Here is a 25,034-nt window from a genome sequence, read left to right as displayed (position 1 = left end):
AAAATGTCACCTGTGGGGCTGGAGTTGTGGCTCAGTGGTAGAGCACTTGGCCTGGAATGTGTGAAGCTAATTTTTTAAAAAATTAGCCCTTTAAGAAAAAAAAAAAAAGTGTCACCTGAAGGGTCTTTGAAGAGCAGTGAATTGCCAGATTCTTAGAAGCTGCAAAAAAGACATATGATTGACTAGCCTGAGAAAAGACATTTGCTTACATCAAGAAACCAAATGAGAACTGCTAGCAAATAAGAAAAAGAAGGAAGGAAGGAAGGAAGGAAGGAAGGAAGGAAGGAAGGAAGGAAGGAAGGATCCCAGAAGTTGTCTTATAAAAGGAAAAATCAGCTTTTCCTGCCAACCCAGGGAGTGCTGATGCCCCCTCACAAGAGCTCTACCCAGAGAAGTCTTCTCCAGGCCCTTCCCTCTCACCAGTCCATCACTGAAGAGGCCAAGATAGGGGAGGAAGGATAGAAGCACATACACAAAATAAGCCTGTATAGGTGGTACTGGTTCAGCTGCTGGGGGCAGAGAGCTGTATGTTAATTTTGCATGTGTGCGTGTGTGTGTACACCAGGGATTGAATCCAGAGCACTTAACCACTGAGCCACATCCCTGTCCCTTTTTAAGTTTTGAGACAGGGTCCCGCTAAGTTGCAAAGGCTGGCTTTGAACTTGTGTTCCTCCTGCCTCAGCCCCACCCCCACCCCAGCCACTGGGATTACAAGTGTGCTCCACCGCACTCAGCTGGAAAACTGTATGTTACATAAAAGTAAAAATTATTTCTCACATCATAGTTTCAGCAAAAGGAGTCCTGCTCTGCATATAGTGACTCCATGGTTTTGGGGACCCCAGTTCCTTCTATCTTCCCTAGAATCCTGTCATTCCTTTTTTATACTTGAAAGGTTGACATCAATTTTCCACATCAGCTGGGTACCTAGCCTACCTGTGGATGAGGACAAAGGGAAGGTAGCATCACCCAAGCCATTTGAGGGTAGAACAAAGGTTGCTCTTATCAATTTGACTTCAACTCTGTTGGTCAAAAGTGATGCAACCGTGTCTAGCTGCAAAGGATGCTGGTAAAGGTAGTCTTCATTCATGGTGGCCAAGAATCCAGTGAAAAGTCAAGAGTTCTATTAGTAAGAAAAAAGAGGAGAATGGGTACTGAGGAACAAAAGCAGTTTCTGCAACAAAGCACGAAGTGGGAAGAGAGAACTCACCACACATCTCGGTTCCCTCTGAGGGCAGCTGGTCTGTAAATTGAGCAAAGAAAGGGGAAAACTTCATATTTAAATAAAGTTTGAAGTTTTTACCATTACTATGACATGGAACATTTAATTATAGAAATATGTGTGCAACTATAGTGACCATATTACTTACAAATGACCAAAAATGTCAAGAGACCTGCTCTAAATTTGATCTATAAACAGGAGAAGAAATTCTACAAAATGGGTTCAAAGGGATAGAGAGAAATGAAAATAAACTTTCCTCCTGATTCTGCCCTGCCTTGATTATGTTAGACTAAGCTGTGATAATAAAAGACCTTAATACTTCAATCTACAGTCTCAGTCTCCTTAGGACACTGCACACAAAAGGTGATTTGTACCAGGTACCCTGGAGTGCACCTATAATCCCAGCAATATGGAAGGCTGAGTAGGAAGATCGAAATTTCAAGGCCAGTTTGGGCAACTTAGCAAGACCCTGTCTCAAAATTTAAAAAATTAAAATGGCTAGGAATGTAGCTCAGGAGTGTAGTCTCCCTGGGTTTGAGCCCTAGTAACATACAAACACACACACACACACACACACACACAAATGGTTTCCTTAGCTAGCGTGCTTATGGTTGTCAGTCCTCAGACCTGTTGCTTCATGTTGAAGATTATACTTATTACCTGGACCTGAAGCAACAGGCACATACCTCTGGAATAACATATTCAGGCTTTCCACCACTCTGCCCCTTGGCTATTATTTTAAAACAAAGAAAACATATTTTTGAGGTGCAATTGACATATAATAAACTGTTCAGATTTAAAGAGTACACTTTGATAAATTTTGAAATATGTATATGCCTCTAAAATCATCATCACAGTCAGGTACTGAATATATCCATCAAACCCTTGCCCAAAGTTTTCTCATGCCCTTTGAAATTCCTTCTCTCCTGCTACTTCTATCTCCATTCCCAAGCAACTTTCTATCTCAATAGACTAGTTTGCATTTTCTAGAGTTTCATATAAATGAAATTGTACAGTGAGTACTCTTTTTTGCCCTGGCTTCTTTCACTCTGGCTAACAACTTTTAAGAGACACCATTCTAAGAAAAGACCGTTCTACTCAGAGAATCTTGCCAAGAGCTCATGTTTCTTACCTATGCAGAAATTGGGTGTCATGAATTCTTGTTAGGCTATACAGTTTTTCTACACTGATGCCAAGACTACTTTCTGGTTAATGGATTTCTCTTCATCAGAATAAGAATAACTTGCACTGTTAATTTTTTGCCAAAAAATATAAATTTGAATGTCAACCCTCTTCCCTTCCCCCACTGATTGTTATCAAAAACTCAGTTAAAGTTGGGCACCATGGTGCACATCTATAATCCCAGAGACTTGGGAGGCTGAAACAGGGGGATCACAAGTTCAAAGCCAGCCTCTGCAATTTAGCAAGGCCCTAAGCAACTTATCAAGACCCTGTCTCAAAAAAAAAAAAAAAAAAACCACTGGGGATGTGGTTCAGTGGTTAATCACCTATGGGTTCAATCTCTGGTACCAACAAACAACAGCAACAAAAAAACTCAGTTAAGGGAAATAAAGTGCACAGAGGATTCTTTGAAGAATATGTAGTCAGTCCTTCCAAATTTGTGGATTAAGCAATTGCAGACATTTGCCACAATGTGAATTTAGATTATATTATTTTAAACCTTTATAGAATCTCTTTAATGAATTATGCTTTGGCACTGTGCTCTCAGCTTACTGGGACTTGGTTGTAATGCTGAAGAATTTATGGATGAGATGGTATAATGTCTGAAATTGGTTTCAAAATATCTCCAGTAGCCAAGTGTAGTGGCACATACTTCTAATCTCAGTAAGTAGGGAATGCTGAGGCAAGAGGATTGCAAGTTCAAGTACAGTCTCAGCAACTTAATGAGACCTTGTCCCTGGGTTCAATCCCAGTACAAAAGCAAAAAAAAAAAAAAAAAAAAAACCNTATTTATTTTTTTTTTGGTATTGTGTATTGAACCCAGGGGTGCTTAACCACTGAGCTACATCCCCAGCCCTTTTTTATTTGGGGGCAAGGTCTCCCTAAGTTGTTTTTGAACTTGCAATCTTCCTACCTTAGCCTCAGAGTGGTTGACTAAGGAAATTTCTGAAAGAACCTTTTAAGATTTCCAGTAGCAATCCAGAAGGTAAAATTTTTATAATTTTTCAATGAGGAATTTACTTAATATCCTCTTTTAACTAAATCCCCTTAATTGTCAAAGAGCAGCATTCCACAGGATCCAAGTACCGTCTGGGTTGCATTAGATCATCAAGGTCACAGATGGCTGGTTAACATTCACCAGGCTGGTAGATAAAATCAGCCTCCAATCTCCTATTTTAACTGAACAAATATCTTTTTGTATTTCAAAAATGTTGACAAATGTTTCTTATAACCAATATTCATGATCTCGAGTTACAAGGGCATGCTTTGAGCGTGACTACAGAAAAATTATTAAAGTGAGGTGTTTGTAAGAAGCTCTTATCAAAAGGAATAAGAAGGGCTGAGCACCAGAGCCCCTTGGGGTAACATGGGCAAGTGACATTCTTCCTGAACCTCTCCCCTGAAGGATAAGGCAGAGCAATGGGAAAGCACCCCTGGAGACCCTCAGGCAGATCTCTGAATATCCTGCTCCCCAGGGTCCCACCTGCACAGTGCTGCAGAGGGCCTTGCCTTTGGTACCACTTTCCAATGCCGGAAGCAGTCACTGCACCCTGAGGACATGCTCATGACCCAAACTCTTCACTAAGACCGGCACCCACCCCCTCGCTCCTCTCTCACAGATGGAACTTGTCCAGACCCTGATTGAATAACTTCAAGGGGGCATTAACTGTGACTCTCTTTCTCCCTTCTCTTCCTCTTCATTCTCTACATTCCAGGGAGGGAGTTATCTCAATATCCAGCTGCTCCTGAACAGTGAACAGCATTCCTTACAAGCCACGCATGTAAGGGAGAAGGAGAAGGAGATCTGAGGCCAATAGAGTAAGGGGCTCACTTGGAAGGGCAGCAAGGAAAGTGGCTAGATAGGAAAGTAACCCACCTGGGCCCAGTCTGAGGCACCAGAAAAACCAACCTTCCCTAAAGCAGGGCTCAAAGGCTCTCCTGCTCTCCTGCAGTTTTTTCTTCTCAAAATATTCCTCCTCCCTCTGTTTGGTGGCACATGCCTATAGTCCCAGCTACTCAAGAGGCGGAGGGAGGAATACTGAGCCCAGGAGTTCAAGATCAGACTGGACAACATAGCAAGAATCTGTCTCTCAAAAAAAAAAAAAATAGCACAATGCAGAAGGGTTAGGGTTAGGGTTAGGGTTAGGAATAGGCTCAGTGGTAGGATGCTTGCCTAGCATGCACAGGGCATCACCAACGTGACTAAGGAAAGAAAATGTTCTCAGAACCCACCATAGTGGGCCTCTGGTAGAGAGCTGAGGTCTCCTCTTCCTGCCTCCATGTGCCCCCTCCATGGACTCCTGACCAGCTCCCTAAGCCCAGTGGATGAGGCACCTTAACAGCCACATGTGAGTGATTTGGGATTCAAAGACTCCAAATTTGTCCCTCATCATACTTCAATATGATTGATTTTCTTTTATTCCTGTAGATTTTATCTCACATAGTCATGTCACTTAATAACAGGAACATTCAGAGAACTGTGTCATTAGGCAATTTCACCACTTTGTAAGCATTATAGAGGGTATTTCACAAACCTAGTCAGTATAGGCCAATCACTTGACATGGCCTCTGGAAGCCATCAAGAGATGCGGCAAACAGGAGACATATGAGGCTTCTGGTGCTGTAAGTAGGAGTGCATTTTAAAATAATGGCAAGGGCTGGGGATGTGGCTCAAGCGGTAGCGTGCTCGCCTGACATGCGTGCGGCCCGGGTTCGCTCCTCAGCACCACATACAAACAAAGATGTTGTGTCCACTAAAAAATAAATATTAATTTAAAAAATAAAAATAAAAAAAAAAATAAAATAATGGCAAAAGATGAACCCAACTATAAAACCCTAATAAAATAAAATAATGGTAAAAAGTATAATAAATAAATAAAACAATAACATAGTCATTTATTATCAAGTATTATGTGCTGTTTATAATTGTATGTGCAGTAGGTTTCTTCACACCAGCATCACCACGAACAGGTGAGTAATGCATTGTGCTGGGAGTGTAGGCTACAGCGTCACTAGGCCACCAAGCAAGAGGAACTTTTCAGCTTCATTATCATCTTGGGAAACAACATTGTATTCAGCCCATTGTTCTTCTAACATCATTATGGAGCTCACTCATGACTGTACACGTAAAACATTATTCTAGGGAGTTCAGAGGTTATACATGTTGCCAAGGAGCTTGTCTTGCTTTGGGTTCCTTCTGAAGCAGATCAGAAGACAGGGATTTTTAAGTCAAGAAGGTAATTTGAGAGGGAATCTCAGGTACTGTTGATGGATGCGTGAGATAGAGGCAGAGAAAGGGCAGAAGCCCACACAAGTGCATGAATGAGCCCCTGTTGGCAGCAAGGGGTTCCAACCCACTGGGGCCCCTCCAACAAATGGCATAGAGATGCATCAGAATCATCCTGCCCACATGGAAGCTGGGGTATTTATGTGACAAATCCATCTGATTGAGGGCCACCCCAAAGAATGGATTCCTCAGTAGTCTTAGCCTGCTCTCCCAGGGGTGGAGGAAGCCCTCTAGCAGTTTTAGGAGCTTGCAGGAGGAGTGATATGAATGACAAATGTCCCGAGAACTTGAGGAGGCCAGTGTTGGGCTGGCCGGGGGGCATAAGTCTAGAATGCTAAGAATGTCTCAAAACTGCCTTTCTTGGGCTGGGATGTAGCTCAGTGATACACGGCACTTGCCTGGCATGTGCAAGACTCTGGGTTCAATTTCCAGCACTGTAAAAACAAAAACAAACAAAACTAAACCCAGAAACCAAAAAATTGCTGTTTCTTAGTATTGACTTTACTCAGCTCCCTCTGATGCTCTGCCGTCTGCCTCCCTTCCAGTGTCTCCAGTGGATTCCCACTTCAACTCTCAGGAATGATGTGACTCTTCCCTATTCCCTCTCCACCTCAGGCTTTCCCACCTTAACCTGGCTGCTCCTGGCCTCTGCCCTCAGCTCTCCTGACAGCTGCTTAAGGGAGACCCTGACACCCTTAACAACCCAACCTATATAGTATAGGGGCAAGAACATAAACTCATTAAGAGTGAGGATGAATGGTGGATTAAAACAGACCCTCTTTGAAATTAAAAGAATAAAATATAATAAAAAGAATAAAAACTTCTGCAGAGGATGGAGACACCAAGGAAGCAGAGACTGGCCTATTGTCTGGCTAACTGAATCTACATATGTCTATTTTCTGTCTTTTGTTCCACTGGGGCCTCCCATTCTCTTCTCTTTTCTCTCCTCTCTTTCCTCTTCCCTCCCTCCCTGCCCCCCTTTTTTAATTAGGGATGGAACCCCAGGGTGTTTTGCCCCTGAGTTACTTCCCCAGACCTTTTTATTTTTCTTTTTGGGGCAGGATCTCACTAAATTGCTGAGGCTGGCCTCAAATTTGCACTCTTCCTGCCTCAGCCTCCCAAATCTCTGGGGTTACCAGGATGCGCCACTGCACTCCAGTCCTCCTCTTCTAAGAACTTAGCATGCCCAGGAGTCCCCCAGAGATGGAGATTTGAGACAGAACGTTCTCATCCAGCTTCCTCAAAGCTGGCTTTCAATAAATCTCTTTCCTTGCCAGCTTGTCTCCAGAGTTTTTAGTGGAGCAATGAGCAGTAAAGCCTGTCCCCCACAGTAAGAGTTTTGAGGAGCCAGGAGCAAGGACCCTGCGCTTGAATAACATGGCTCAAGCCAGCAGCAATCTCTAGAGGAAAGGTTTGTTTTTTTTTTTTTCAGCAAAAAAATCCCAGCAGCTGCCCAGAGACATTTTAAATCCCAAAGAATTTTCCCTTCCTTCCTGCTGCAGCCTCAACTACCTAAAAATGCTTTGTTAGCAAAGGAACGGAGGAGTCCCCTGGTGGATGTCACATAAGGACACACCCTGAGAATTTTATCTCTGAGGTTTTGGACCTTGAGTGGACCATTTTGTGGTACCAGTTAATATGAAGTAAGAAGCTCCCTCTGCCACTTGGGATTTAAATAATCCATTTGGTTTCAGGCTACCAATCAATGAGGGCATTCAAAGGGTAAAAAATCCCAACAATTGTGATGGTTTGTTTGGAAACTCGTTTTGGGTTTGGGTTCAGTTGGAAAGAAAACATTATAACATGTCCTATATATCTAAAAGTGCACACTGATTTAATACAACTGTTTTATATGTTTGTATATCTGACAGTTGGATTAACAGGCTAAATTCTGATTACTATAACAACGGATTTATCTTCGTAAGATAGGGAATTACATTTCCCAAGCATGACTTCAGCCATCAGATGAGCTTCTATAAAAAATATGAACAAAATTTATCTGTGATTACTTTGTTTTGAGCTCATAGACTTTCCTTCTGATGAATTCACTTTTTGATTTTGCACAATTAAATTATATACTTTTGTTTTGTTTTGTCTTCTTTAAAGTTTTTGAGTCTCTCTTAAAAAAAAAAAAAGTGTTCAAGGTTTGCTAGCCTGAGTCTCTGTGACATAAATGTTCTATCTGGCCTCAACTGAAGCAAATTTAAGATTTACAGACTGCTTAAAGCTATGTCAGATAACAGTATGGCTTTTATTTTTATTTTTAATTTTTATTTATTTTTTTTTTGGTATTGTGTATTGAACCCAGGGGTGCTTAACCACTGAGCTACATCCCCAGCCCTTTTTTATTTGGGGGCAAGGTCTCCCTAAGTTGTTTTTGAACTTGCTAAATTGCTGAGGCTAGCTTTTGAACTTGTGATCCTCCTGCCTCAGCCCACCTTCCACCCCCGAGTCGCTTGGATTGCAGGCATGTGCCATGGCTCCTGGCATCATACAGTATGGCTGTTGGGTGGGGGGTACTGGAGATTGAACTCAGGGGCACTCGACCACTGAGCCACATCCCCAGCCCTATTTTGTACTTTATTAGAGACAGGGTCTCACTGAGTTGCTTAGTGCCTCACCATTGCTGAGGCTAGCTTTGAACTCATGATCCTCCTGTTAATCAGCCTCTCAAACTGCTGGGATTATAGGCATGTACTGTGCCTGGCTTACAGTATGGCTTTTAATTATTTATTTATTTAAAAAATATTTTTAGTAGTAGATGAACACAATACCTGTATTTATGTATTTATTTTTATGTGGTGCTGAGGATTGACCCAGTGCTTCATACATGCTAGGCAAACACTCTTCCACTGAGCTATACCCCCAGCCCACAGTATGGCTTTTAAAACTCTCTAATGAGCTGGGTATGGTGGGTGGCACATGCCTATAATCTCAGTGACTAGGAAGGCTGAGGCAGGAGGATCTCAAGTTCAAGGAAAACCTCAGCAATTTAGGGAGACCCTAAGCAACTTTGTGAAACCTTGTCCTAAAATAAAAAATAAAAAGGGCTGAGGCTATAGTTCAGTGATAAAGCACCTCTGGTTTCAATCCCCAGTACCATGCCCCCCCCCCAAAAAAAAACTATCAAATGATAAATCTAAGCTTTGAGATTTTTTTGTGTGTACCTATGTGTTTATATGCTTATATCTTGTTTGTTTGTTTGCTCAGTATCAAATTAGCTTATAGATAAGTAAGCACATAACTTAAAATCTGTTAAGTTAGCCCAAATGCCTTCTGATTCATGTGACTTTAGTATAACTATGACAACAAATAAGTTAATCTGAACTTGATGTTAGTAAGTATATCTTTAAAATTTGGTAACATTTTTTTCCAGGTCTGGTAACCAATTGAGATGTTTGTCTCTAGATATTTAAAATACAATGTTTGATGCCTTCTATATCCATGGGTAATATAAAGATATTTATTAAAATGTATATTTTTTTGGTGGAGTTTTCTTTTTTTTAATTTTTTTTAAGAGAGAGTGAAAGACAGAGAGAGAGAGAGAGAGAATTTTTTTAAATATTTATATTTTAGTTTTCAGCGGACACAACATCTTTGTTTGTATGTGGTGCTGAGGATCGAACCTGGGCCGCATGCATGCCAGGCGAGTGCGCTACCACTTGAGCCACATCCCCAGCCCGTGAGGCTGGCTTTGAACTTGTAATCTTGCTGCCTCAACCTCCTGAGCTGCTGGGATTACAGACGTGGGCCACTGCCCCCAGGGAGTGTATATGATTCTCTAATCAGCAATGTGATTCATTCCTCCTTATCCTTCCAAGCTGTTAAATGGATCTTATTCTATGCCTGATGTCAAAAGTCTACTTTGCTTCAACTAAATGTAAAAATATTTTTCACTGAAAAAGGGATTATTTGATAGTGAACAGAAAAGGGATTCTTTTTTTGTTTTTAAACTGGGGATTGAACCCAGGGGTACTTCACCACTGGGCTGCATCCCCAGCCCTTTCTACTTTTTATTTAAGACAAGATTTTTGCTAAGTTGCTGAGGGTCTTGCTATGTTGCAAAGAATGGCCTAAACCTGCAATTCACCTGCCTCAGCTTCCTGAGTCACTGGGATGACAGGGCTGAGCCACCCTGCTTGGTTTCTTCAGGACATTTTGTTTTGTTTCATGGAGCTGGGAATTGAACCTAGAGGAGTTCGACTGATACTGATGAGGTGTCCAATTGGGATCCCCAACAAAGAACTGAGCAAGACATGCAGAAGTAACAGGCAGAGCTTGGAATTATTTAAAGTGAAAATATGCATTGTTCTCCTCACAGACCTGATGGGAGATCTTGCCCTATTTGTTTTCATTTGGTTACTTTATTCTCACCTAATTAGAATTCAGAACTTGTGTTGGGAGTTGCTATGGTGATAAGCCCTCCATGGTGGGCGTTGCCATGGTAGTGGGGCTTATCATAAACAGGGACGTGATGACTCATCTCCTTGTCTTGTAGTGCAGCTGGCATTTTTCTTGTACTCTCTCCTTGCCACTGGATGTTCTTCAGGCTGGCCAGGGGCTGTCGGGGGGTCACAAAACTCTCACACTACCTGGTCAAGGCAAGACTTTGAGGCACTCAGGTCCATTGGTGAGGTGGGTTTGAAGTCCTGCTATAGGATCAGCTGGAGTTTGATGGCCTCTAGATGAGAAGAGATAAACTTTGTTAGTACATTTATGAGGCAGGGTCCTAATCACAAAGACAGAAGGAGCATCAGAAGGGATCCCACCAAGCATAGTAACCAAGGCATCCAGTTCCAAATTTTGACCATTATCCCATATGAGAGCTGCTGCTGCTGAATCCTCAAGAATGGTCTGCTAATTTCTTTGTTGCATCTCTAACCATCTCAGATTGGTTTATGTGAAGACTGTTTTTTTCCTCCAGGAAGAGACATAGTCCTCTCTTTTCAGTGGTTAATCTTATCTTCTCCAATTTTGGGGAGTGACTGCTGCTAATGAGTCTACCTGATTCTGGAAGGTAATTATCCCTTTTGATATTTCCTCTAGACTAACAGATCTTCAGACAAACCCTGAAGATAAGAGAGGGATGTGGGTATTCCTCCTAACTCTGTGGCCACACCAATCCCACCAAGAGCGGAATTGGTTATATAACCCATGTGACTCTAATGGATGCCCTTACAAATGGTTAGAGGTTGATTATTAGTGGTTATATCTATGTTTAGGGCTAGATAATTATTCCAGCAAAAAAAAAAAAAATACAGATCAAATCCGTCTATGTAGGAAGTGAGGAAGATTGGTCAGTTTGTGAAATCTGACTCAAATGGACGCAGGACAAACTTGTGACTATTAGAGTCCTTGGTGGGAGTTATTAGGCTCTCCCACACAAGAACACTTTCTTTATAACCTCCCCATTTTACTTACTTTTGAGAGAATTGACACAAGTGTATGTTTCATGTTATATTAAAAGAAACATTGTTTTTTTTTTCAAATGTCCATGTATGACTGTGCTTTGGTTATACTTTCCTGTCAGGTGTTTAAGACCATGTTGGTCAAAAATAGACCTTACTCTTGCCAAGCACTGTGGTGCATGTCTGTAATTCCAGCAGCTTGAGAGGCTGAGACAGGAGAATCCTGAGTTCAAAGCCAACATCAGTAATGGCAAGGTATAAAGCAACTCAGTGAGACCCTGTCTGTAAATAAAACACAAAATAGGGCTGGGGATGTGGCTCAGTGGTTGAGTGCCCCTGAGTTTAATCCCTGATACCAAAAAATGAAATAAGGGGCTGGGGTTATGGCTCAGTTGTAGAGTTCTTGCCTAGCACACATGAGGCACTGGGTTTGATCCTCAGCACCAAATTTAAAAAAATGAATGAATAAATAAAATAAAGGTTTTATGTCCATGTACAACTAAATTTTTAAAAAATAAAATAAAATAGACCTTGTTCTTATCTAACATTAGGATCAGTTGAGACTCCTCAAGGGACACTCTTGGGAACTTGTGAAAAGCCTCTCAGCTCCTTCAGCTTTTTCTCTACTAGTTGTGCCATCTACTATGATGGATTAGGGACTTGCTGACCACATGGCTTCCCTTGGAAGCATCAGTGACATTTCTCTCTCCAATGACTCTCCTTTGCAGAATGTGCACTGGTTGGCTTCCTGTTCTCTAGGGTCCTCACAATCCCCCTGATTAGGAGGTCAGATGACTCACCTGAGTTGTGGGGTCCTTTGAGAGGTCCTTTGAGAGGTCCTTTGAGAGGTCCCTGGGTCCTGGTTGACCTTAAAGGACAAGAACCAAAACATTGCCTTGCCTATTCCTTAGTCCTTTTATTTCCTTAGATTTAGTCTCCAACTTTTGGTTTTAAACATCCAGCAGGCAAGTTTCACCAGTCTTGCAGTGGGAGTAATGGGTTAACATTAGACATTAATTTGAGTGTCTGTAATTGTACAGTTACCCCTTTCATGTAACTAGTGTCAGTATTAGTACTGGAAGTCGGCAGCATTATATTCTATCTGCCCTATAGATTATGACTTATTATCTCAAATTAATTCAGGTCATTTTGTTAGAAGTAGCATTTCATTCTAAACTGCTTAATCAACTATTACAATATAAACTAACTGAAAGTCTAGAAAACATTAAAAAAAACTAGCAAAAATAAACTGGAAAATTTACACTGATATTATTAAATTATCATTTGTATATCATGTTTTCAGTGTTAAATAAAGCATACTAAAGTAGCAAAAAAACTAAAAAAAAAAAGAAAACTTGGAACAGTTCGTGTTATTTTTAGCTTATACATGGTCTGAAAAAAGTTAAGTACTACTTGAATAACAAAGAAAGTTAGAATTGAAGAAAACAATAAAGATAACTAAATCTTAAATTTTCTTTTTTTAAATATTTTTTTTAGTTGTAGTTGGACACAATATCTTTATTTATTTTTATGTGGTGCTGAGGATCAAACCCAGTGCCTCACATGTGTGAGGTGGGCGCTCTACCACCGAGCTACAGTCCCAGCCCTAAATCTTAAATCTTTAAAAAAAAGAAGAAGAAGAAGTAGAATTTCAGCAAAACACGAATAGGCAAAAGTTATAAAGTTTTACAAGGAAAATACAGAGTGAAATTAACAATAGCAAGAACATACTTAGTTTGTATACAATAGCTTTGAACAAATAAGTTTCCTGAGTCTATCTCTGAATATCAGTTACTTGAATTTATATTCAGCAGTTGATGTTTTGTATTTAACTTTGAAAATTAATCAGATGTCACCTCTAAAAGACACATTTATAAATGTTTACCCCATTTATGTTAAATCTAGTTTATCCATGTTTAACTTTAGGTTAACTTTAGGTTTCCAATAAAAACTAAGATATCAGACAAGCCTAATTAATGTCTCAAGCCATCTTTTTCCCCGATTAAAAAAGCTTTATTGCAATGGACATTATGAGGCCTCTCGAATATGAAGCAAGAGCTCTACCACTGAGTCACAACCCTCACCCGGAAGTAAAGATTTTAGTTTTTTACAATGTATTAGATATTCTCAGATAGGAGATAAAAGACTACACATGTTTATTACACCTTGTCTATCAGATTTAACCCTTTAGAAATTAAAATAGTGCCTGTCACATATGTCCTTTGTGTGACAGTGAACAATAGAATATAGAATAGAGGACATAGACCTGAAGAGGACTGTACAGTTGGGGATGTTGGAGCCGGGTCTGCCAGCCATGTATGCACACTGAGCCAACGGTTCAGGTGGCCACGTGTCCATCCATGAGGTAGACCCATGTCAACCAACACCACTATTTATGCTACTTTTTAGGACCCTTTGAAAGGGATGATCTCTTTTCTTTTATAGTGTATTTTAGAGTTACTCCTTGATTAATTGGGCCCTGAATAAAGACAGAAGGAAAATGGGAGAGGGGGAGATGACAGTAAGACAAAATTTTAAAAATCAGAACAAAACAAACTAATTCAGGTGAGCAGGACCAAAAGTCAATCAATTCATCAGAAAAACCATGAGCTCAAAAAAGACGCTTTTAAAAAATGACACACATCCCATGATTGCTCTAGTAAAGGAGCACATGTAATATCTATGTCACACCGGAGTGCACTTTGGATCAGAGTTAGTCCAGGTACTTAAAGAATGTGGGAGCCCTTGGGGTTCAGGGAAAGGCTGGACCTCAGGAAAAGGCTCTCAAGAAAAACTTGTAAAACAGTACATTTCTGTCCCACAGTGGCTTGGATTTAAAAGTGACACTTTCTCCTCTGGTCTCAAACCTGTTTAGGGCATTTCTTATGCAACTTACATTGCAGATACAAGCTTCAGAAGGGTAGATATCAGGCAGCTAAGGAGTAAGGAAAGCTGCCATTTTGAGGCTGGGAGGCAAAGGGTATTGAATAGGGCATCCTGACCCAGAGATGGGGAGGGTACCTCTTTACCTTAGGTGTGAATTACAGTTCCCAGATTTGAGCCTTGAATGAGGTCCAGGTCCCATGTAGTTCTATTGGTCCAGAGACAAAGATGAGAGAAGAAGAGGATGAGAAAGAGGACTCTTTATCCTACTGGGCATCGGGGTTCAAAAATCTCATAATCACTGACCTTCGGGTTCTACAAGAATGTTACCCTTGCCAAGAATCTTTCAATTGCTATCAGGCAACATTTTTTCCCCCAAGAAGATCAAGGACAATAGCCTCAATTCTTATCCCTAAGGGCTGTGGTATCTGAGTTTCAATCAAGAGATATTCCGTTTTTTACTAGAGTGTGCTCTAATCTAACCATCAATTATTTCAAGACTTTTCCTCTAGTCACTAAGAATCTGAGATGAAGAATGGAGGTTCAGAAAAGACTGAATGAAGAAAGTAATCAGAAACAGAGTTAGGAAACTGAGTATAACTGGGTAGAAACACCAAATGTGACAGGGCATGGGCCTTCGTGAAACTGAAGCAGCATAGAGACCCCCAACAAACCCCAGTTCTTGAAATCATGTCAGAAAGACCTCAATAGACATGTCCCTCAGAGTATTAGGCATGAGTTTATTAGAAGGTATAGGAAAAAGGGGTCACCTTCAAGGGAGAGAGCGGGTCCTCTCAGAGAAGAGAAGGATGGCGTGCCTCTCCTGCCCTGCAGTTCCAGAGAGTCCCGCTCAGGTCCAACTTTTGGCTTTTGACTGACTGGTAGGAACTGCATGGACCACCTCCAAGAGTTAAATATTTAAGAAAATTGAGTCCCCCCACTTTTGCCTCCATTTTCTGCTCCCTTAGTCAGTTTATGACCCTTTGAATAGCCCTCAGCAAGCTTTCTTTGTGAAGGTCTTGATATTTTGTTGCCAGGGTAATTGGGAGTTATGATAGTTTTGGTGAGAAGAGAGGGTCCAGGCCCCACTACAAGTATGTTGTGGGCTCAGAATGTTTGCACAAGGAGGGGGTTGGTAATCTATTTCCTCTGGTAAGTGATATGAGGGGGGATTGTTGGTGTTCCCCAAAAGAAGGGATACAACTCAGTAGAGGGTTGTTTGAGATCAGAGGCAGGAACAGAGGCTTCTCTGGGGACTGGTGGATTTTTGTCTTTGTATAATAATGGGTTTTTGTATAAAGACCATGAAAGCTTGGATGCATGGGATTTCTGATCCATTTGCCTTGTCTTTTGCAAAATAGATTCAATTGAAGGACAGCATTAAACTTTGGGCTACCATTAACAGGCCATTGTTCTGAGACTCCTACCTTAAGCAGCTATGGGGTCAAGCAGTATTGCAATAGAAAATGAGGCAGCTCTTTCTCAGGTTTTCAAGATTGAAGCAGTCCCAGTAGCACAGAATACAGCCAACAAGGACTCCTGGGGTACCGAGGTAGTTCTTCCTCCCATGGTTGTCTGTAAAAGAAGGACCTTAAGAATCTTAGGACTAAATTCCAAATTCCATCCAACGCATCCTTCCAAGGAATGAGCTATCTCTGACTTACACTATCCCTGGGCCATCCGCCAGGGATCTTAGCTTAGGTGACCAGACATTCCTGGCTCTTAGAGTGGGCACCAGTGCCACTCTACTTAGTTCCCCAGAGCATATTCTTTCTCTAATCCCATAAGTCTCTTCCGACTGCTAAGTCTTATCAAGAAGATGAATGCCTTTGTGGACTGGCCTGGCAGCAACGAATTGATTGCAAAATATAGGTGAAGCCTTGGGTTGGGGCAAGGGATAAGAAGCCAACTCAAAGGCCCTAGGACAATTAAGTCCCAGTTTGCTTTTGGGGACACCTTTTTAATGTTGGGATGAGGTAGAGCTTTCTCCAAGGGCAGTAGCCAAGAATAATTCATGGGACTCCTAAATGTAGTACCCAACTTTGATCATCCTTTAGCTGTTTTCATAAATCCAATGAAATTTGGCCTATCTACCACCCAAGAGGCTAAGGAGCACTCAGGCACTGATTATCATCCAGGCACTAATTAACCTCATTCCAGAGGCCTAATCTATTTCCGTTCCCTCCCCATATCTAAATGATAAAAGGAACTCCACACATCCTCCAGGTCTGGCTTATGCTCCAAGGCAGGGAAAACCACCAGAACCAATAGACCCCAACTTCCCCATGAGGGTTGAGGGTAATGATTGGTGCAAAAGGGACATTTTGTCTTCAGGTGGAGGTACCAAGAACACTTCAGGAGAAGAAGAATTGGCAGCCTCGGCACAAAGGCCTCTAAGAGACTAATAAAGAAAAGTAGCCAGGAGCAGATGTGCATGCCTGTATTCCCAGTAGCTCAGGAGGCTGAAGTAGAAGGAATGCAAGTTCAAGGCCAGCCTCAGCAATTTAGTGAAACCCTAAAAACTTAGTGAGATCCTGTCTCAAAATAAAATATAAAAAGGGCTGGGGATGTGGCTCAGTGGTTAAGTGCCCCCTGGGTTCAATCCCTTGTGCCAAAAAAAAAAAAAAAGAAAGAAAGAAAAGTAAGGAGTCATAAGGCTGGGTTTAGTGCCCACAATAGAGATAGAAAGATTTTTGAAGTGATTAGTCTTGGCTGAGCTATTTCCTTTGGGTCACCACAAAGTTGGGGCAAGTAGATCGTTTTACTGTGTGCCTGTGATGGTGAGCTTTCTCTTGACTCTGGCACAGACTAAATTTATCTGTGGCTCACAATGGCATTATCCTGTCATGGGAGTCTTCAAGCAAGGGGCACCCTAATAGCATTTAACTGCCCAACCTGTGCCACTGAGAGTGTAGCCAAGGGCCAAAGGTGTCTCATTGTTTACAGCCAAAGAAATTGTGATCAGAAGGAAGAAGGCATTAAAATGAAAACAGAGAAAAATCTAGCGATCTCCAGGAACCCAGCACAAGTACATGGCAGGGAGACTAAGTGCCAGAAAGTCTGGCAAAGTTACAGGGTTTCCACTCATTTGGGCTACAGAGTTCTCAACACTCAAATGGAGGTGCTCTTGTGCTCATCCTGAGGATGCCCTGGGAAGCATCAGTTACTCCTCAGTCTGAATGTGGTACTGTCAGAGAACCTGATAGAAAAGGGAAGTAGGCTTAGGTGAATACAATGGGGAACACCCCAAAGGAGGGAGTGCTTACCTTGAAGCTGGCTCCCTAAATGATTCTGTTGGGGTCCAGGTTCTTGGCATTTCAGACAAAGAATTGAGCAAGACATGCAGAATAGGCAAAGCACAGATTTGTTGAAAATGAAAGTATACTTCTAAAGTAGAGCAGAGTGGGCCAAGTGAGAGAGTAGCTCAAGGCCCAATGCCTGGGCAAGTCTTATGTGCTAAGCTGTGCCTCATTCCCCTCCCCACAGATCTAATTGAAGACCTTACCCTATTTGTTCCTATTGATATATTTTTTTAATATTTTTAGTTGTAGATGGACCAGATATCTTTATATTTTTATGTGGTGCTGAGAATTGAACCCCGTGCCTCATATGTGCTAGGCAAGCACACTACCACTGAGCCATAACCCCAGCCCCCCCCATTGATTATTTTTACCTAATTAGAATACAGAACTGGTGGCAGGAGTTGCTATAGTAATGGAATTTATCATAAATAGGTACAATATGACTCATCTCCTTGGCTTTTACTCCAGACAGCATTTTTCTTGTACCCTCTTGATTAAGGTCCCTATCTCATTATCACTGAACTATATCCTGAGCCCTATTTATTTATTTATTTATTCATTTGTTTGTTTATTTGTTTATGGTACCAGGGATTAAACCCAAGGACACTTAGCCACTGAGCCACATCTCCCCCGCCCCCTTTTTTTTTTTTTTTTTTTTTTTTGAGACAGGGTTTCTCTGAGTTCTTGGGGCCTAGCTAAATTGTTAAGGCTGGCCTGGAATTTGGAATCCCCCTGCCTCAGACTCTTGAGTTGCTGGGATTACAGGTCTCAACCACCATGTCCAGTTTTCTATTATTTAAAATCTTTTATTTTCTCTACTTTTAATTACCGAAGACATAGAATAATAACGTTTTGATGCTTTTATTAAAGCTTAAATCATAGAAAAATTTAAAGTAACTTTTAAAGTGCTTCTATAGTTAAGATCCAACAGTTTGACAATAATTGCTCTATTTTATGTTTTATCAAGACAATCTCCTACGTTGGTGGCCTCCTAGCTTCAGGAATTGTGGTTCAGGCATGGAGCCCAAAAGGCAATGGATTCCAGAGCTCAAATGCATGGCAGCAGGAAGCTATGACCTGAGCCTAGCCCCAGGTGATGCTGTCAAGCTCTTACAAAGACAGATCTATACCTGCCTGTCCCGCAGGTGAGCTGTAAGTCTGTTTCGTGGACATCGTTTTCACCACCATTTTCCCCTTCCAGTTTGAAGAGGTGTTTCTGGAATGGAGCTGGGATCGATACTATGTTTTGTTCAATTCTAGAGACTATATTGCTGGGAGTTCTCTTCAGAATCAATAACTGATGCATGATGTTACAGAATCTTGCATGAAACCACCATTTAAAGTACAAGAAAGACAAATGGATTTTAATGTAAAAGCACCAGAAGTTCAGTAATATGGTTTCAGATTCCACCTTGCAACTAATCTAAAGAAGCTACTACTTATTTTGAGGAGGTATCAGAGAAGAATATATACTATTTGCTGAAAAGGATACTGAAGTACTCCTCCCCTTTTCAACTATACATCTGTGTGAGCAAAGGTTTTGTCTATATACTCAACCAAAGCAACATATGGAAACAAATTACATGCAGAAGATTTGAGATGCTATTTTTCTTCTATTAATTGAGACATTGAAGAAATTTGCAGAAAAGTAAAAAAGGGGGGGAAGGTAATTTCCCTTGTTTTCTGCTGATTTTATTAGGTTTTTGATTGCTTAAGATAAAATTAACTCCAAGAGAGTTTATTCAAATCTTTATCTGTACTAAAGCTTCTTTTTGGTGTATAATTTTGGTTAAACTACTATTTTTACAATATATGATATTTTATTAATATAAATATTCTAACACTTTAAAAATCTGATAGGCTGGATTTAATGCTGTAAATTGTGATTGTTAACATATTATAGAGATAACTAAATCGTTTTGCTAAATTTCTAAGCTATCTAAATATAAATTTCTAAGTTATCTAAGTATAAATAAAGAATATACTATTTATAGTCATATGAGATATCATGAGCCATGTCTCTATAGTTATAAGGGGCAATCCCTCTTTATTCACCCTTCATCTTAAGACAAATTTAAGGTTAAGATTTTGGCATAGGAGATGTGTAAGACTGTTTTTTTGTTTTGTTTTGTTTTGTTTGTTTTTGTTATTTGGGGAAGGGGGGTACTGAGATTGAACCTAGGAGCACTCTGCCACTGAGTTACATCCCCAGTCCTTTTTTATTTTTTATTTTAAGACCATAATCTTATTAAATTGATAAGGCTCTCACTAAATTTCTGAGGCTGGCCTCATACTTGTAATCCTCCTGCTCAGCTTCCAGAGTCTCTGGGATTACAGGTATGCAGCACCCCACAGGCAAAAGTGGCTATAAGGTCTTTAAAGGTTTTCTTTAAAACCTTTGTTTTAAAGTTGTGCTGTTTACACTGTGACTTAGTTTACAAAATACACTTAAGTGTATATACATGTTCTTATAACTTGTGTTCAAAATTTTTACTGTTCTGAAAAATGTATGTAAAGATATTATAAAATATGTTGAACTTTCTACCCAGAGTACCCAGATGCCAACAAGTACTCTTCTTAGTGAAATGTGACAGGACTACCTTTACAGCAAGTTGATTTTCTTGATTATATAAATATAGATTAGATAGAATTAAAGAGATTATGGTTATTAGCTTAACTCTATTATGCAACTGGCCAAATGTGGTGGCACACGTCTATAATCCCAGAGACTGGGGAGGCTGAAGTAGAAGGATCACAAGTTAGAGGCCAACCTGGGCAACTTGGTCCTGTGTCAAAATAAAAAATAAAAAGAGGACTGTTTTGAAAAAAAAAAAAAAAAAAAGTTGTGGTGCTGTTTTGTGACTCAGTGGCAGACCACTTGCCTAGCATATATGAGACCCTGGGTACAATCCTCTGCACAACAAAATCCTCTGCTGTGGATGTAGCTCAGTTGTAAATCACCTCTAGGTGCAATACCCAGTACCTACAATGCAAATCTATTATGCAGACTGGATTGTTCTACTCTTGTTGATGTTTTTTGTTTTTTGTTTTTGTTTGCTTTTGGCCTAAGAATTAATATTTCCCAAAACTTCTGTTGGTTAAAATAGGCTAAAAAGGGGTCTTCTGATACTGACTCCTAAACTGTCACTTTCCCTCCAAACCTGGGACCAATCATATCAAAAATCAGGCAATGGAGCTGGGGCTGGGACTTAGCAGTAGAGCGCTCACCTGGCACGTGTAAGGCACTGGGTTCGATCCTTAGCACCAATAAAAATAAACAAAATAAAAGTATTGTGTCCATCTACAACTAAAAATATATATTTAAAAAAATCAGGACAAGGCTCCAGTTTCATGGGAACAAGGTGCTTGGCAAAATAATCAGCAATGTCTTCATGGGAAATCGTTCAGAGTCAGGGGAAAATCATGTGGAGTCCCTTGTCAAATTCCACCAAAAATAGTGGGAAGTCCTAGAAAGTGAGTTCTTACGCAATCTAACACTAAAGTTCTCCCCTAGGCAGAGCTATCAAGTGTTTCTGATTTTGCCTCCTTCAGAAATAAATATCTGACTCATATTCCAGTCCCTTCATTGGGATCTATATACTGATCCAACAATAATAAACTACCATCCACATGACATGGAGCCCCAATTCCCTAAGATTAGGAATGAACTAAATAGGGAGGATTTGAAGCAGACCTCCTTTGAAATTAAAAGTTCCAAATTATTTTAACTTCTGAGCTTCCTCACACTAAGAATAAAAGCCTCATGCCGGGGACAGACACCAAGGAAGCACAGATGTACATGTTCTGGGGCTAACTAAATCTTTATATGTATATTTCCTGTATTTCATCCCACGTTGCCTCCTCTCTTATAAAAGATTTCCACACCCCTGAGTCCCCTGAAGATGGAGATTTGAAACAAAAAGTTCTCATCTGTCTTCCTCAAAGCTGCCTTTTGAATAAACCTATTTTCTTGGCAGCCCATCTCCAGAGTTTTTAGTGGAGCAATAAGCAGTAAAATATTTCCCCCATTGTAACAGGATCACTTATTATAAAATTAATTTGTGTTTTATTTTTCCTGGTTTTTCCTCACCTAACCCTGCTTTCCTCTGTCTTTGCATACCACTCTCCACTTCCAAGCCTAGACAAAGGACTTTGGATTCTCTCTGTTCAGGGAACCCTGAGCTCAGAGGTTCCTTTCAGACAAATTTCCTTTTCAGACTTTTATTTGCTGGAGGCTGGAGTTCCTTGAGAGGATTGCAGGTGTATTGGGGAGTGTCTCGAGGAGCCCAGGACCTTTGAAGGCAGATAGGGAGAAAGAGTGTCCTGGACTGGAAATCAGGTGAGGTAGGTGGATCCTTCATGGGGCTGAGACATTCCTCAGCAGGAGGCAACTCAAGGGCTGGTAAGGCCTCAGAGGTGAACAGTTGTTCCTGGGGCCCCTCAGGAAGCTGTGCCCCGATACCTGGACTCCAGGCAAGTGCAATACCACTGAACTGTATCACCCACACATGGATTCCAGAATCCACAAATATTCCTACACTCAAATGTGTGGGCATGCAGAGAAATCCATGCCTTCAGAAGACCTCGGAACCTTAACAATGAGAATATCATGGACTCAAATTGGACTGGAGTGGAGAGTGGACCAAGTGATCACTCTGAAGATGGGAGGACTTACACTAGGATGATGGTTCCAAAAAAGACACCTGGGTACCTGAAGCCCAAGAAGCCTGGGAGGTAGTTAGATGGTAAGGGTTCAGCTCTGGGTTAAAGGATTAATGGGATATCACAGGAGTAGCTTTTCTATACAAGTGAGCTTTTTCTAGTTGCCTTGTTCTTCTGAGCACCAAGTGCCCTGCTTTGCCTCAGGACTCTGATGAGAGTCCCTGCCAGCAAGAAGTCTCTCAGCAGATGTGCCCTTCAACATTGGACTCCCCAGCCTCCAGAACTGTAAAACAAATTCCTCTTATAAATTACCCAATTTGTAGTATTCAAATATAGCAGCAGAAGACCTCACAGCATATTCTAAATAGCACAACAGACAGCCTACTTGAGGAGGAACTGCGAAGACATGGCTGTGATAAAGGTCTTCTGTTTTTTATTTCTTTTCTTTTTTCAGCACTAGGGATTAAATTCAGAGGTACTCTCTACATCCCCAGCCCTTTTTATTCATTCATTCGTTTGTTTGTTTATTTTATTAGAGACAGGGTCTCCCTAAGTTGCCTTGAACTTGCCTCCTGACTACAAGGCATTTGCCCTCACACCCAGCTTCTCTTTCTTTTCATATTTCCATTCTGTTCAGAAAGGCTCAGGCTTTCTGGAAATAAAATAATTTGTTAATAAACATTAAATAAATACAAAAGAATATTTGTAAAAGAATCTTTATAACAGAAACAAAGAATAATACAAAGAATAACAAGATGAGCCTTTAAACCGAAGCTGATCTCATCTAAAACAACTCAAGCCACGAGGATCTGTTGATTTTATTACAATAACCAATATGGAACCACAGTCACTCAACCTACCTACCCTGGCAGAAACCTTTCATGCTGTGATGACAATAAAGGGAATATCAAAATGGCACCCTGTGGGGCTGGGGATGTGGCTCAAGTGGTAGCGCGCTCGCCTGGCATCCTCAGCTCCACATACAAACAAAGATGTTGTATCCGCTGATAACTAAAAAATAAATATTAAAAAAATTCTCTCTCTCTCTCTTGCTCTCTCCCTCTCTCTTAAAAAAAAGAAATGGCACCCTGTATGATTAGAAGCTAATTAAAGTATCTGACATAGAAGAAAAGACTGAGGATATTCTATAAGAAATGCAGGAGGGAGAATTAATCTAAGTGCATCTATGCTAAATGCACTGAAGTCTTTTGCTGGTTGATAAGAATCCAAAAGTTTGACTCACAGAGCATGAATGAGGCTGAAGGGAAACACACTTTCTTACACAGGGCTGGCTGTAGTGGAAATGGCACAATCTGTGGGGTCAATCCATGGCATCAGCAGGCAGATGCCTGGTCTAAGTATAAGACAGCTTCTCTTGCATTTTTTGTCACTTTTTTGAGGACAACCAGTCTCTACTAAGTGGTTTGCCAGAGTGCTGCATGTGGCCACTCCAGCATGGCAATTTCAGGAAATTCAAACTTCTTACATGGCAACTCAGGCTCCCACAGGATGGCCCAAAGGACAGGAGGTGGAAGTTGCTTTTGGAGCTGGGCTAAAGACTGGCACAGCATCACTTCCACCAATTTTTCTTGATCAACCAGCCAGAGCTCCCCAGATCCAAGGGCTCCCCTTCATCTCAATGGGAGAAGTAGCAAAGGACCTGTGGCCATCTTTAATCTCCTAAAATGAATAGAATTAGCTCTCTTCCTGCAGGTGATTCATTGGTGGATTGAGGCTCACCTCAACAATAACATCTATGAAACTTGGTGACTCTGGGCAAGATACAAGGAAAACCTTAAACTGCTCATAGGAGTTGATGTGAGCAGCCCACAGCAGCAGCACATTATGGCAGAATTACATGGCAGAGAAAACTCATATCACAAGCCAGGAAGCAAAGAAAAAAGGAAATGGGACTGGAGCCTCACAGTACCCTTCAAGGGCACACCTCTGTGACCTGAGGACTTCCCACTAGGCCACACCTCTCAAAGTTTCCATCACCTCCCAATAGTACTACCCTCAAGACCAAACCTTTAGCACACAGGCTTTTGGGGAACACTTATCCAAACCAGTACCATGTTTTAATCAGGATTCTCTAGAGAAACTGAACCAATAGGAATGGATGGATGGATAGAATGAGGAAAGGAATAGGCTTATACAAACGTGGAAGCTGGAAAGTCCCACAATCTTCCACCTACAAGCTGGAGACCCAGGAGGGCTGAACTGTCTAAATCCAAAGGCCTAAGAAAGAACCAGGGGAGCTAACAGTGCAAGTCTTAGTCCAAGGGTGGGAGAAGATGGATGTTCCAGCCCAAGCAGGCGATAAGAAAAGGGGATTCTTCTTCCTCTGACATTTTATCCTGTTCAGACCCTCACACAGATTAGATAATGACCACCAACATTGGGGTGCGGTCTACTAAATATACAGATTCAAATGCTAATCTCATCTAGAAACATCCTCAGAGACATACCCAGAATTAACATTAATCTGGGCAACCTGTCACACAGGTTGATGTATAAAGTTAACCATCTTATCACATTGTAAAAATCATATCGTCTATTCCATTTCAGTTTTTGCAGAAACTGAAAACTGCATGAGAACAATTCAAGAAGCTATAGAATGGTGATTGAAAAGAATTTTGACTCAAGGAAGGTGTCACAGAAAGAGCAGAACATCCATAATTTAAATTCCACACCATCACCATCACCCCCAAGAGACAAGAGCAGAGAACTATTGTTGAGGGCACAGAGTATGGTGAGTGCTGAGATAATATAAGACCTTTACCACCACCCTCAATCCATTCTGTATTTTATTTTTCAAAGATGTAAATTCTACAGTTTTTTTTCTGAACTTGAGCTTCATAAAAACAAATCATAGTGGCACACATCTGTAATCCCAGCAACTCTGGAGACCGAGGCAGGAAGATTGCAAGTTCGAGGCCAGCCTCAGCAAAATTATTAAGGACATTTAGCAAGACCCTATCTAAAAATAAAAAAGCCTGGGGAAGTGGCTCAATGGTTAAGTGCCCCTGGGTTCAATCCCTGGTACAAAAGAAAGAGAGAGAGGGAGGGAGGGAGGGAAAGAAAGAAAGAAA

At 41.0% G+C, this 25,034-nt stretch overlaps 2 long non-coding RNA genes across 2 annotated transcripts in view; one reads left to right on the top strand and one right to left on the bottom strand.

The window, feature by feature from the left end:
- Positions 1–22,966, top strand: part of LOC125617669 — a 59,556-nt gene extending 36,590 nt beyond the window's left edge. Inside the window, exon 3 of the long non-coding RNA XR_007348750.1 lies at positions 18,248–22,966. This is a non-coding gene — a long non-coding RNA (uncharacterized LOC125617669). The remainder of the gene's footprint in view (positions 1–18,247) is intronic.
- Positions 9,630–15,559, bottom strand: LOC107160475. Its single transcript, XR_001505863.2, has 3 exons — positions 15,406–15,559; positions 11,896–11,963; positions 9,630–10,368 (listed from the first exon to the last, which is right to left on the bottom strand). It is a non-coding gene; the product is annotated as an uncharacterized LOC107160475 (long non-coding RNA).
- Positions 22,967–25,034: the final 2,068 nt, after the last annotated feature.

This window comes from Marmota marmota, unplaced genomic scaffold (assembly GCF_001458135.2).
Source record: "Marmota marmota marmota unplaced genomic scaffold, marMar, whole genome shotgun sequence".
Classification (NCBI taxonomy): domain Eukaryota; kingdom Metazoa; phylum Chordata; class Mammalia; order Rodentia; family Sciuridae; genus Marmota; species Marmota marmota.
The sequence above is the reverse complement of the archived record's forward strand: the minus strand, read 5'-3'. Positions and strand labels throughout refer to the sequence as shown.